General features: G+C 50.9%; 1 pseudogene; it reads left to right on the top strand.

Moving 5' to 3' along the window:
• Positions 1 to 10256: 10256 nt before the first annotated feature.
• LOC103649212 (uncharacterized) lies at positions 10257 to 11044 on the top strand (annotated as a pseudogene).
• Positions 11045 to 11387: the final 343 nt, after the last annotated feature.

Genomic DNA, 11387 nt, shown 5'->3' on the forward strand with positions numbered 1-11387 from the left:
CATCAGTGTTGACGTCTTCAGGTGCATAACGAGATAGCTGCAGAAACTTGTCTCTATATTCACTAACAGACAGGGGTCCCTGCCTCAAAGCCAAGAACTCCTCTTTCTTCACGATCATCAGTCCCTCTGGAACATGGTACCAACGGAAACTCTCGCTGAATTCTTCCCAGGTGATGGCTTCGGGGTCAGCATGTGTGGCGAGGTAGGACTCCCACCAGGACTGGGCTGCTCCCCTTAGCTGACGGGGACCATACAGAACCTTCTCCCTGTCGTCACATTGGGCGGTGCGCAGTTCCCTTTCCACTGCACGCAACCAGTCTTCTGCATCCATGGGGTCAGCGGAGTGGGCGAAGGTAGGAGGGTGCCCTCTCATGAACTCACCACGCTTATCCCGTGGCATCTGGGGCATTTGCACTTGTAATTGGGGTTGGGGTTGCTGTTGAGCCTGCTGCATGGCTGCCAGAGTCTGCCCAATGGCCTGCACTGCCTGAGTCTGCATCAAGAACATCTGCTCCACTGTCATCGGGGGTGGTGGGGGAGGCTGCCTCTGATGTTCCTCCTGCTGGTCATGCTGCTCTTGCTGAGCACGCCTGTTGCATCGGCGCCTGTTGTCAGACATCTGTGGAAGACATTCATACATCAGCATTGATCTTACAATCCTTCAGCATAAGAAAAGGGAATATAGAATTCTTCATGACACTGAGTGAATAAAGAGCTTCACTGATCCTCATTATGATTCAACACAGCTTCTCAGATAGAAAGGAAAGTAGAAGTAAATGGTTTCCCAACTAAATAACTGACTTCATTAACATTACTAGCTAAGCCAAACTGCAGGGGAAACCCACATGTTGGCTACAGTCATTACAAAGATTCAAATCCAGCACAAGTTCATCATGACAAGCATGTAAGCAACTGATAAGCAAACTAAACTAAGTGGAAGCAACTGATAAGCAAACTAAACTGACTACCTAAGGCTGAGACATCTGACTTAAGAATTATTACAAACTCCGACGCTAACGATCTAAGGATCCAGATCTATCCTGATCTTACAGGCAGGGGAACCATAAGTGTGGTGACCACGTGGTGGCGAGCGGTAAGGGTGCTGAGTCCCAACAGGAGCGGGGGAACCACCCTCTTGGTGGCGGCGCTCTGCTAGCTCAGCACGCAACTCATCAATCTCCGTTCGAGTCCTGCTCAGCTCGTCCAGAGAGTGATCCAGCTCAGTGTTAAGCACCGCGACTAGGTTGACTGTGCTGCTCAACCTAGGGTTACCCTCACCAACAGGTGAGACAACCACACTCTCGGTGCTGCCAGTAGGACGGCGGGGGTAGTACCTAAGGTTAAGACCGTCGGCCACCCCACCGAACAAGGAACAGTACTGGGAGAGTGCACGCTGTGCTGCATCCTGCATAGCCGCCTCTGCAGTGTCCCTCTCGGAGATGGAGTAGTGCTCCGAAACGGCCTCTGCACCCCGGAGATCATCCTCCGGACGGCGAACTAGGCAGGTAGCCTCCCAGCGGTCTGGGTACCTCCCGCGACTGTGCTAGTAAACTACACAACGATACTCGATCGACCAGGTGTGCCGGTCGAAAGCCTAGCGCAGCAAGGTGTCGAGTGCGTCGTGGAAGTGACAACCGCGAGCGGCGTCACGGGTGATGGGTCGGGCGACCCACCCTTCCGCCTCCTGCGGCTCAGAGGACTCCGTACTGTGGTCGGAGTCGTCGTCGTCGGGGTCTCCTCCAGGACCTCCTCCAGTAGCTCCTCCAACAGCCGGGACGTCCCGCGGTGGTGAAGGGGGCGCCTCCAGCTGGGCAACAGAGGAACGGCGCCTCACGGACTCCACCTCCTGCTGGGGTGGGGAGGAAGAGCCCTGCTGCTCTCTGTGCTGGCGTCGGCGTTCCTGCTCCTCACGCAGGCGGTGGTGCAGTCTCTCCAGGTGACTCGACTGACCGGACACGGTGCGGCGCAGAGGACGCTCCGCAAGTCGAGATGGTAGGAAAGGAATCACCGACTTACGTGCAGTGTGTCTAAGATGAGCCATCTACAAAAGACACCGTAAGCATAAGAGTAAGAGCAGAACTAATATGACAAGTGAATAAACCATAGACAGAACAAGATAAAAATTTTAACAAGGTATAATATAGTATATATATGTAGTAACACATAGGGTTGGTCCAGGTGACCGACTTTTGAAGTAACATCAGAGGTCAAGGTGAGAGGGAAGGTCAATAGTCCTTAGTACGACCAGTGCTACTCTAGGTCAGCGGTCCTACAGTCAGCACGGGCTTTGATACCACTTATGTCACACCCGGTTTCAGAAGGCAAACCGAATGCGAACTATGTACGTGCCAGGATCAGAACTCACGTACACAGCGATTACATAAATGAACATCATCGCACAGTGCTCGAATAATAACATAAAAGAGTATTAACCTATTACATCACAGGGTCATAGACATCCACATAGTCATCAACTTAACAGCTAAATCAAAGTGCTAGCGAAACGCAGTAAAGATAAGGCCTTCACAGGCAGCTGACTGGGGGTTGCCGCCAACCCACACCTAGAATTCGTCGTAGTCTTGGAACTCCTGGAAGTCTCCTTCCACGACTTCGTCTCCTCCTGAGCAGTGGTTGCAATGTGGACAACCTGGTGTTTGGTGGTAAAGCAAGGATGAGTACACATCAACGTACTCAGCAAATGTCCCGTTTGGCTGAAGTGGACTAGCTTTATGTGGGGTTAGGCTCAAGCAGTTGCTTTTAGTTGGTCAGGTATTTATTATTAGTAGGAGCCAAGTTTTATCATAAAACCCAAGTTATAATCCCAAAAAAAAGTACTTCCTCAGAGAAGAAATACTAGGAAACATAATTAAAGTCACCATCGTTAAGCAAAACGAAAGAACCTCGGCACCCAGCCTCGGCAGAGCAAGCACTGTGCCTGGACCCCATTGACGGCACGACGGCGAAGCAACTACACTTCTAGTTCCTCTAATTAATTAGCTAAGGGCACCCCATTCCACCCTCATGGTTGCATTGTTATCCCGGGTGGTCTCTCAACGAACAGGTCCTTACGGAGAGGTACTCAGGAAACAGCCTGAGCCCCCTAGAGTATCACAAGATCATCAACATCATCAGGATAACAGTATCATAAATAGTCTCATCATGTTCATTGATTAAGTTAAGGCAATAGCAGAATGCTAACCATAACAACCCATAAGGTCATCAAGGATAAAGTAAAGTGTGAAGCTAGTCAATCCTTAGGTTTCAAGTAAGTAATGCGGGGTAGTAAGTTATAAATGAATAGGACATAATGGGACAGAGGACACTTGCCTTCACCAAACTGCTGATCAGGGACTTCCTCTGCAACTTCCTCGGGAAACACAGACTGTCCGTTGTCTACGTAAAGTAATCATTCACACTATGCACTTGGGAAATAACAAACAAAAGCAGTATACCAAACATATGCAGCAGAGAGATCACAAGCTCATAATAGAAAAGGACTGGCACTCTGGTGTTCCCTAGGTCTAGGGTAGAGGACTACACAAAATGATTCACTATCCACTAATCAGGTCTAAGTCAGTGGTGGGGTTAAATCATTACATGGTTTTAAGTCCTTAAACTTAGGTGCTTAAATCCATAAACTTAGGTGCTCCAACTTTTATTAAAGTCCATCATCTTCTATTTATCTCAATTAGGGTTCCAATAACATTAATCTTACCCAAAAGATCAACTATTAATTGGGACATAGAAACAGCAGAGGAACATTGCTTAAATAGATAGATAAGAATATTATGAACATTTTGCAATTTGAAGCACCTAATTTGGAGTTCATATGACAAAGTTATGAATTTTACAAGATTGGGGATTAAAAATATGCCTTAAATACTTATTTTGGATTAAATAAAAGGTCCGAGGACCTAACTGTGAGAATCCAGGGACGGCGGGTTAAATAGCGGAAAGGCGGGGGTCTCTTTAAGAAAAAGCGCGGGCGAAGGGGTATCGGGCTCTAATAGCCGTCGGATCTCGGATCAACGCTCAGGATTAGATCGGCGGGCAGGCGCGCGAGCGCGCGGCGGCCTGAGCGGCTGACAGGCGGGGCCAGGCGGGCAGCGCGGGCGCGGGTGGCTGACAGGCGGGGTCGGGCGGGCAGAGCGAGCGCGAGCGGCTGACAGGCGGGGCCGGGTGGGCAGAGCGGACGCGGGCGGCTGGCTGACAGGCGGGGCCCAAGTGGAAGGGAGGCGGGGTGTGGGGAAACGGCCCTGGGCCGTCGGATTCCAGGCGGACGGCCAGGATCGGGCCCGGGTTATTTAAAATAGGGCCATCCGATCTGAGATGGATGGCGGGGATGGGGCGGCTGGCTTCTGTCCCCTTCTCCAGCTAGCTGAGGCGGCGGCGGCCGCACCCGCGGCGGGGGAGCTCGCCGGAGACGAGGGGCGCGGGGCTCTGCGGGTCCTCAGGCGACCGGGACGGCCGGGGAGGTTGGGGAAGACGCGGGGAGTCTTCTGGTGGGGACTGGGTCGGGGCAGGGGCACCGGAGGGGGGCGGTCCACGGGCGATGCGGCTCGGCGGCGGCGCTAAAGGGCTCCGGCGAGCAATTAAACGCGACAGGGGGCAATACAAAGGTCGGGAGGGGGCGGGAGAGGTTCCTTACCTCAAGACGGACTCTGGGGACTCCTCGGTGACGGCGAAGGCGCGGCGACGGCTCTGGTCTACGGTGGCGGACCACTGCGGCTGCACGGAGGACGGCGGGTGAGCGCGGGCAGAGGAAATTAGAGAGGGGGAGGGGAAATTGGAGCGCGTCCCGGGTTGCGGACGTCGGGGCGAAGCTCACCGTGGCAGAGGGCACGGCGGAGCTCCAACGGCGACGGAGAAACGGGCTCGGGCGGCGGCGATTTAATGGCGGCGGCGCTCTGGCGTGTGCGCAGCGCGGGGGAGGTTGGAGAGGGGGATGCAGGTGCGCAAATGAGGGAGGGGGAGAGGGCGAGCGGGGTTCTGGGCTCAAGTGGCCGGGGCCGGGGTGGTTGCGAGCTTCACGCGCGACGTGGGCGCGGAGACCGCGGCCACGCGCAGCTCGGGCGGCAGTTACGCGGGGACGAGGGAGCTGACAACCCGGGCCCGCAAGCAGAGAGAGCGGGGAAGCGGGCGCGGATGCGGGGAAAGCGGCCGCGCTGACGGGCGGGCCCGCCAGGGCAGAGAGAGGAGGGGGGAAGAAGGCGCGCGCGCGGGGTGGGCCTGATGGGCCGAAAGGCCGAGGGGGCGGGGGAAGCGGGCTTCTTTTCCGTTTTCTTTTATTCTGGCATTTGTTTTCTCTTTTCCTTTTATTTACTCTATTTGATTCAAATCCAAATAAGCCACAAATTCAAATTAGCTTTTCTAAGAATTATGCACCAAACAAAAGTAGGATTTAGGGTTTGACATGATGCAACATTTCATACTCTCTTGGAGTTTAGCCTACTAAACTATAATTACAAATAAGAATAACCACTCTTCTCCTATAGAAATGAGAAAGAGGAGATTGGGGAAAGGTGAGAAAAGAGAAGTAACACCTGAATTTGTGAATATGAGCAAAGAAATTTTATACCCCCCAAATTCATGGTGTTACAGTCAGTCTCTGGAACGGCCTCTATCGGGACATCATCAGGAACTGGCACGAAAGGGCCAGCATCCTGACCCAAGCACGACAGTCGCTGGAGCTGCCTTTTCTTTTTCTTCTCCTTGACAGGTGTAGTTGGGCGTCTCGCTCGGCGCGAACGCTTTGGACGAGCACCTTCGGGTTTCCAATTTTCCACCTCTTCACCAAACTCCTCCCCAGTTGTGATAGCCATTGGCTCGGTACGGGTAGAGTCGGATGATTCCCTCGCCAATAGGCTAAGCACAGCATCTATCTCAGCGTCATCAGTGCTGGCTAGCATCTCGAAGTGAGTCTGCCTCTCATCTTCGGGAATGTTCTGAATTGAAGTAATCAATGCTTCAATATCTGCTGGAGAGGGTCACACTCTAAGACCCAGGCTACCATCACGAGCAGGAGGGTTGGACACAAACTCAGAAAATGACCAGATTGGTGGCAAGTTCCAAGCAGAATAGGCCACAAGAGCACCAGCATTTGAAATTCTACCCTTCAAGATCATGTGCAGTCGGCTCATCAAATCTTCAGTGGGAATCTTCTTGTTTGTGACCCGGGTAGAATTGTTGACACCACTGTACAAATAAGCAGGATACGCCCTATCCTTCAAGGGTTGGATGTTCTTGAAAATGAAATCAGCAACCACGGCCTTAGCAGTTAGACCTCTGTCCTTTAGCAAGCAGACCTCGCAAGTAGTACCTTAGCCTCTATTATCTCCGAAGGAGTCGGAGATTCTATCCAGCTCGATGTGCGGACATCTGGCTACCTCCCTGACCGAGGGGGGGAGAGACTTGCAATGGTTTTCCACAATGAACCACTCAAGGTGCCACCCTTTGATGCTATCCTTGAGGGGAATGTGGAGGTACTCTGCTTTTCTTCCGCGACGAAGCTCTAGGCTTGCGCTGCCAACGAGCTGGTGCTGTCCCCCAGCCATCCCGGGCCGATAGTGATATAGGTATTTCCAGAGACCGAAATGGAGGAGAATCCCGAGAAAGGCCTCACACAGATGTACAAAGATGGAAACTTGCAAGATGGAATTAGGGTTCAGATGAGTCAAGTTCAATTCATAGAAATCAAGGAGGCCGCGAAAAAGGGAGAGACGAGAAGAGCAAGGCTGTGGATAAGGAAAGGAATGTAAACGACAGATTCATGGGTATCCTCTGTCGGAACGGTGACCCCACGGCAAATTTGCCAAGAGTAGAGCTCTTTCAGAAGCAAAACCCCAACACTGACAAGATGAAGGAGGTCAGATTCTAAGATAACGAACATGTGGTTACCCGCGAATGGCAACTATCTGTTGGGGTCAATGGGCAGGATGATTGTTGCGACAGAGCTTTGCCTCTTCCGCTTCGGCGCCATCGCAATCTGGCTGGCGGAACGAACAGAAGCAAGATCTCAGGGAAGCAGAGGAGTGGTTCGAGGCGGAAATGTGAAGTTAGGGCTCAGAAATCATAAACGCATGTCGACGCAAGTATAAATGGGGTTTCCCGGGTTGAGCACTACTTCTAAAAAAGTGTCAAGTCATTACTCAGGAAAGCAGAACTTCAGGCATAACTCGGCGCCAGTATCATCAGCTATCGCTTGGCGGTTACCTCTAAAACGCCAGCACATCAAGCATGACTTGGTGTTACCTCTAAAATGCCGGTACTATAGCTATCGCTCGACGGTTAACTCTAAAACGCCGGCAGCATCGAGCACGACTCGACGTTACCTCTAAAATGCCGGTATCATCAGCTATCGCTCGGCGGTTACCTCTAAAAACGCCGGTAGCGTTAGACGCATGGATAAACTACCAAGTGTGCATGTAGAAAAAGCAGCAAGAGCACAACGTTCACTAAAAACACTAGAAGTTTTTCATTAATATTAAAGGGGGGGTTATACAAACTCAAAGACTGACTCATTATGAGCTGGCCTTTTTACCCCTACCTTCTACTACATTACATTACCCTACATTACATTACTACACTACTTACACTACGTTATACTACTAATTACTACTACATTATTCTAATACTACTACTACTAACTATTTGTACTAATATTTAAGCCAGTGGTGCCTTGCCACTGGCCTTGTCGCTGTCGCCGCCCTTGCCGCCGTCGTCGCTCCTGCCGTCGCCACTGCCTCCACTGCTGCCCTTGCCGCTGTTGTTGCCGCCGTCGCCGTCGCCACCTCCGCCGATGTTGTCGCCTCTACCGTTGTCTTCGTCGTCGTCGTCACCGCCACTCCCTTCCTCGGACGAGTCAGAGGAGTTCTCCCCGTCCGAGGAGACCTCCGACTCATCCGAGCCTTCGAGCCCAGCGCGCTCGACGGACTGGATGTACGTCCACACCTTGGCGGCTATCCTCTGGGAGTCGTCCGAATCATCAGACGACACCGAGGGGGAAGCGTACTTCAGGGACCCCTCGGACTCGGAGGAAACCTCCTCCTCCGAGTACTCGAAGTCACCAAAGTCCTCCAAGGGAGAACTTGGCTCGCGCTTCCGCTTGTCACGCGGAGCGATGTGGCGAACCCCGACCCTTTTTGTCTTTGCCCATGGTCAGGTGGAGGAGAAGGAGTTAGAAGCGAAGCAACAGATGATTGAAGGATAAGTGAAGAGAACAATGGTGCAAGCAGGCTATTTATAGAGGCCAGGAGTGACCGTCCACTTCCTACCACGCCCGCCGAACAGTCGCAAGTATTCAATAAGCAATTCAAGCCGCCTGAAAATGAGTCAGGCAACAGACGCCGCTTCGCGTAACATGACATTGTCTGGACCAAGGTCAACTGCTCGGATGACATGATTACACCCCGCGGTCACATCAAGTTACTACTCCAGGATAGTGTGCTAAACGCTTTGCGTACCAAGACACCCCTTGGTCACACCCATTGGGGGGATGGCCAGGAATTTTCATTAGATTTTCTAAAGAAGTCATATCCATATAGTATACGCAATGAATGTATTGAGACAGAAGGAAGAAATCGACAGAGATCAAAGGAAATCCAAATATAGCTACTGAGCTGCAAGTCTAATCAGCAGAGGCATTGAAGCGCAGAGCGGAGTGAAGACCAGCCAAGAGCCATCTACCAAACGTCCAATCTGTCACCGATCAAATAAATTGCAGACCTAACAAGGAGTGGGCAGACGATATTGTTTGAATTCGCAAGAACATGAGATGAAGACAAAATGCTAATTTCTAAAGCACAAGATGAAGATCTTTGAGTGGATTATTTTCAAAAATCTACTCAAAGCTCGGGGGCTACACCCATTGGGTGCACCTCCGGTGCGCCCAATAGATTTTTAATCCTAGGAGAAAGAATGTTGATCTCTAAAGCATGAAGTGAAAGCCTTCGAGTGGTTTATTTTCAAAAAACCTACTCAAAGTTCCAGATGATGATTTCTAAAGCGCGAAGTGAAAGCCTTCGAGTGGTTTGTTTTCAAAAAACCTACTCAAAGTTCCAGGTGCTGATTTCTAAAGCACGAAGTGAAAACCTGTGAGTGGTTTGTTTTCAAAAAACCTACTCAAAGTTCCAAATGGCGATTTCCAAAGCATGGCACGATGATAAGACACTGATCTCCACAATGCTGAATAAGGGCTTTTGAGAAGACTGTTTTTACTGAAATCACTTAAAGTTCAGGAGTAAATGCTCAGTAGGTGCACCTCCGGTGCACCCATCGCCAAAATGGAAGTCAAGCCACAGATTCGTAAGTTGGACCTAGAATCTTTGGGCTGATTATTTCAAAATCAACTCAAAGATTGGGGGCTTGTGGGGGACAGATATCCCCGAGTCCACTAGAAGGCATGAAGGCCTCGTGAAAGGTTTTGGGCCTGTTATCTCACAAGGCCACCCCTTCATGGGCCAGGGGAGAGCCGCTGGTGGAAGGGGCCGACGCGATGAAGAAGTAGGCTCGGGCCCAAGCGGCTCATTGGATTTAAGCGCTATCCACAGCGCTGATCCGATTTTCCCGCGCAGCATCCTTGGACGTCGAAGCAAACTAGGGATAGGTCGGCAAAATTATAGGAGGATAAGTTCAGTCAGTTCACTATTACTTAGGTACACATCGTCATCATATACGCATGTAATGCCCCACGGTCAAGTATATAAGGTCAAGGGGGTACCCCATCATTTCCATCGACCAACTACTCAGCCCACTAGCTTTTCTCCACATAGGAGACTTCTCTTGTAACCTACCACATAAAGATCCACACCAGGAAGTAGGGTATTACGTATCTCAAAGCGGCCTGAACTTGCAGAAGATTTCCTGTCATCCCTCGTGCATTTTGCACGAACCATTGAGCTACAGTCAGCAGCACCGTCCTACCCAAAAGCACCGCGCGGGGTAACCCTGGGTGTGCGATCGGGGTCCAAACACCGACATGTCCCATGTCATATTTTTGCACAAACCTCCCTCGATTTTCCTTTTATCAACCCACCATCCTCTCTTCCCTCATCCCAACTTGTCGCTCTCTCTCCATCTTTCCCACAATAGCATGCAATCATCATCAACACCTTTCTCTTGCAACAAACGCTTATGCTACCAGTCTCGCAACAAACACATGTGCCACCGGGCTCCTCTCCCTCACGAATGCAGATCTTCGGCACCAGCAGGCACTACTCCACCTTCATCCAGATTATCCAATTCCCAATCAACACATAATGAGGAGTCGAGGACAGAGTAGGACAATCCTATCTATGGCCACCTCCACCGCGTGCTCGCTAGCGGCGATTGACCGGCACACAACATGGTTGGTCATGCACGTCTCCATAGCACTGGCCACCATCGCCACACTCTCACTCTTATATCTCTTGCACTACACATCCATCTACTGCTTCCCCGTGTCCCACCCCACTCGCCCTCACCATGTCACTCGCCCCCTTCCCTCGCACCTCTTGTGACGCCGCCTCGCACCGAGTGGTCCCACTCGACCATCGCCTTGCTATGCTCCACGCTTCCCGTGCTAGAGACGTTGTGTTGTGTCCCTGGCTATGTCCGCATTCCCATCGCTCCGTGACCTCGGCATCCTCATGACCCCTTCTTGTGTCATCTGCCTCACCTCTAGCGTCGGCCATGCCGTCAATGCTTTCTACACCACGGAACCAGGGACGCCACCAGTGTCAACCTCATAGACTTCCTGCCACTAGTCCACCGCACGGATCCCTACCACCTCCTATTCTCTGACTGAGCCTTTGACCTTGTGTTCTTGGATGACCCCTTGGCGACCTCCAGTGTGCTCTTCCTATCCCGCCTTGTGAGAGAGGCTGAGCGTGACATCCACCACGGTGGTAGCATTGCGCTCGCATTAGATCAGGAGATCGAGACCGCCACCAACACCACATTATTCAAGAGATCATGCGTCATGGATGTAAAGTATGTCACAATGGATGGCTCTTAGGTTAGGCTATTGATCATGCAGAGTAATGTCACTACTTCAAACACATTTTGATCTATGTTCATTCGCTTCCTGTATTATTGTATCTCAGTGATGCTATCCAATGAATTTAAGGATGGTAGTTGTGAACGTGAATTATAATCTGCATGAGTGATGGTACCTATATGTGCATCTGAAGTTTGTGTTTGGAGGTAGTTGTGAAGGTATGACAATAATGACGACGTTTATGTTTGAGAATGTAAATATGTATATGTGTATCTAAAGTTCATGTTTCTATATATATATAGTAAAACATCTATGCTAACACGGTTAAATAATATCTTCTTTACTGTTATGCATGTCAGGTTAAATTTACTTCCATGTATTAATCATGTGAGAGACCCGAACCGCTCATGAT

Source organism: Zea mays, chromosome 2, assembly GCF_902167145.1.
Source record: "Zea mays cultivar B73 chromosome 2, Zm-B73-REFERENCE-NAM-5.0, whole genome shotgun sequence".
Classification (NCBI taxonomy): domain Eukaryota; kingdom Viridiplantae; phylum Streptophyta; class Magnoliopsida; order Poales; family Poaceae; genus Zea; species Zea mays.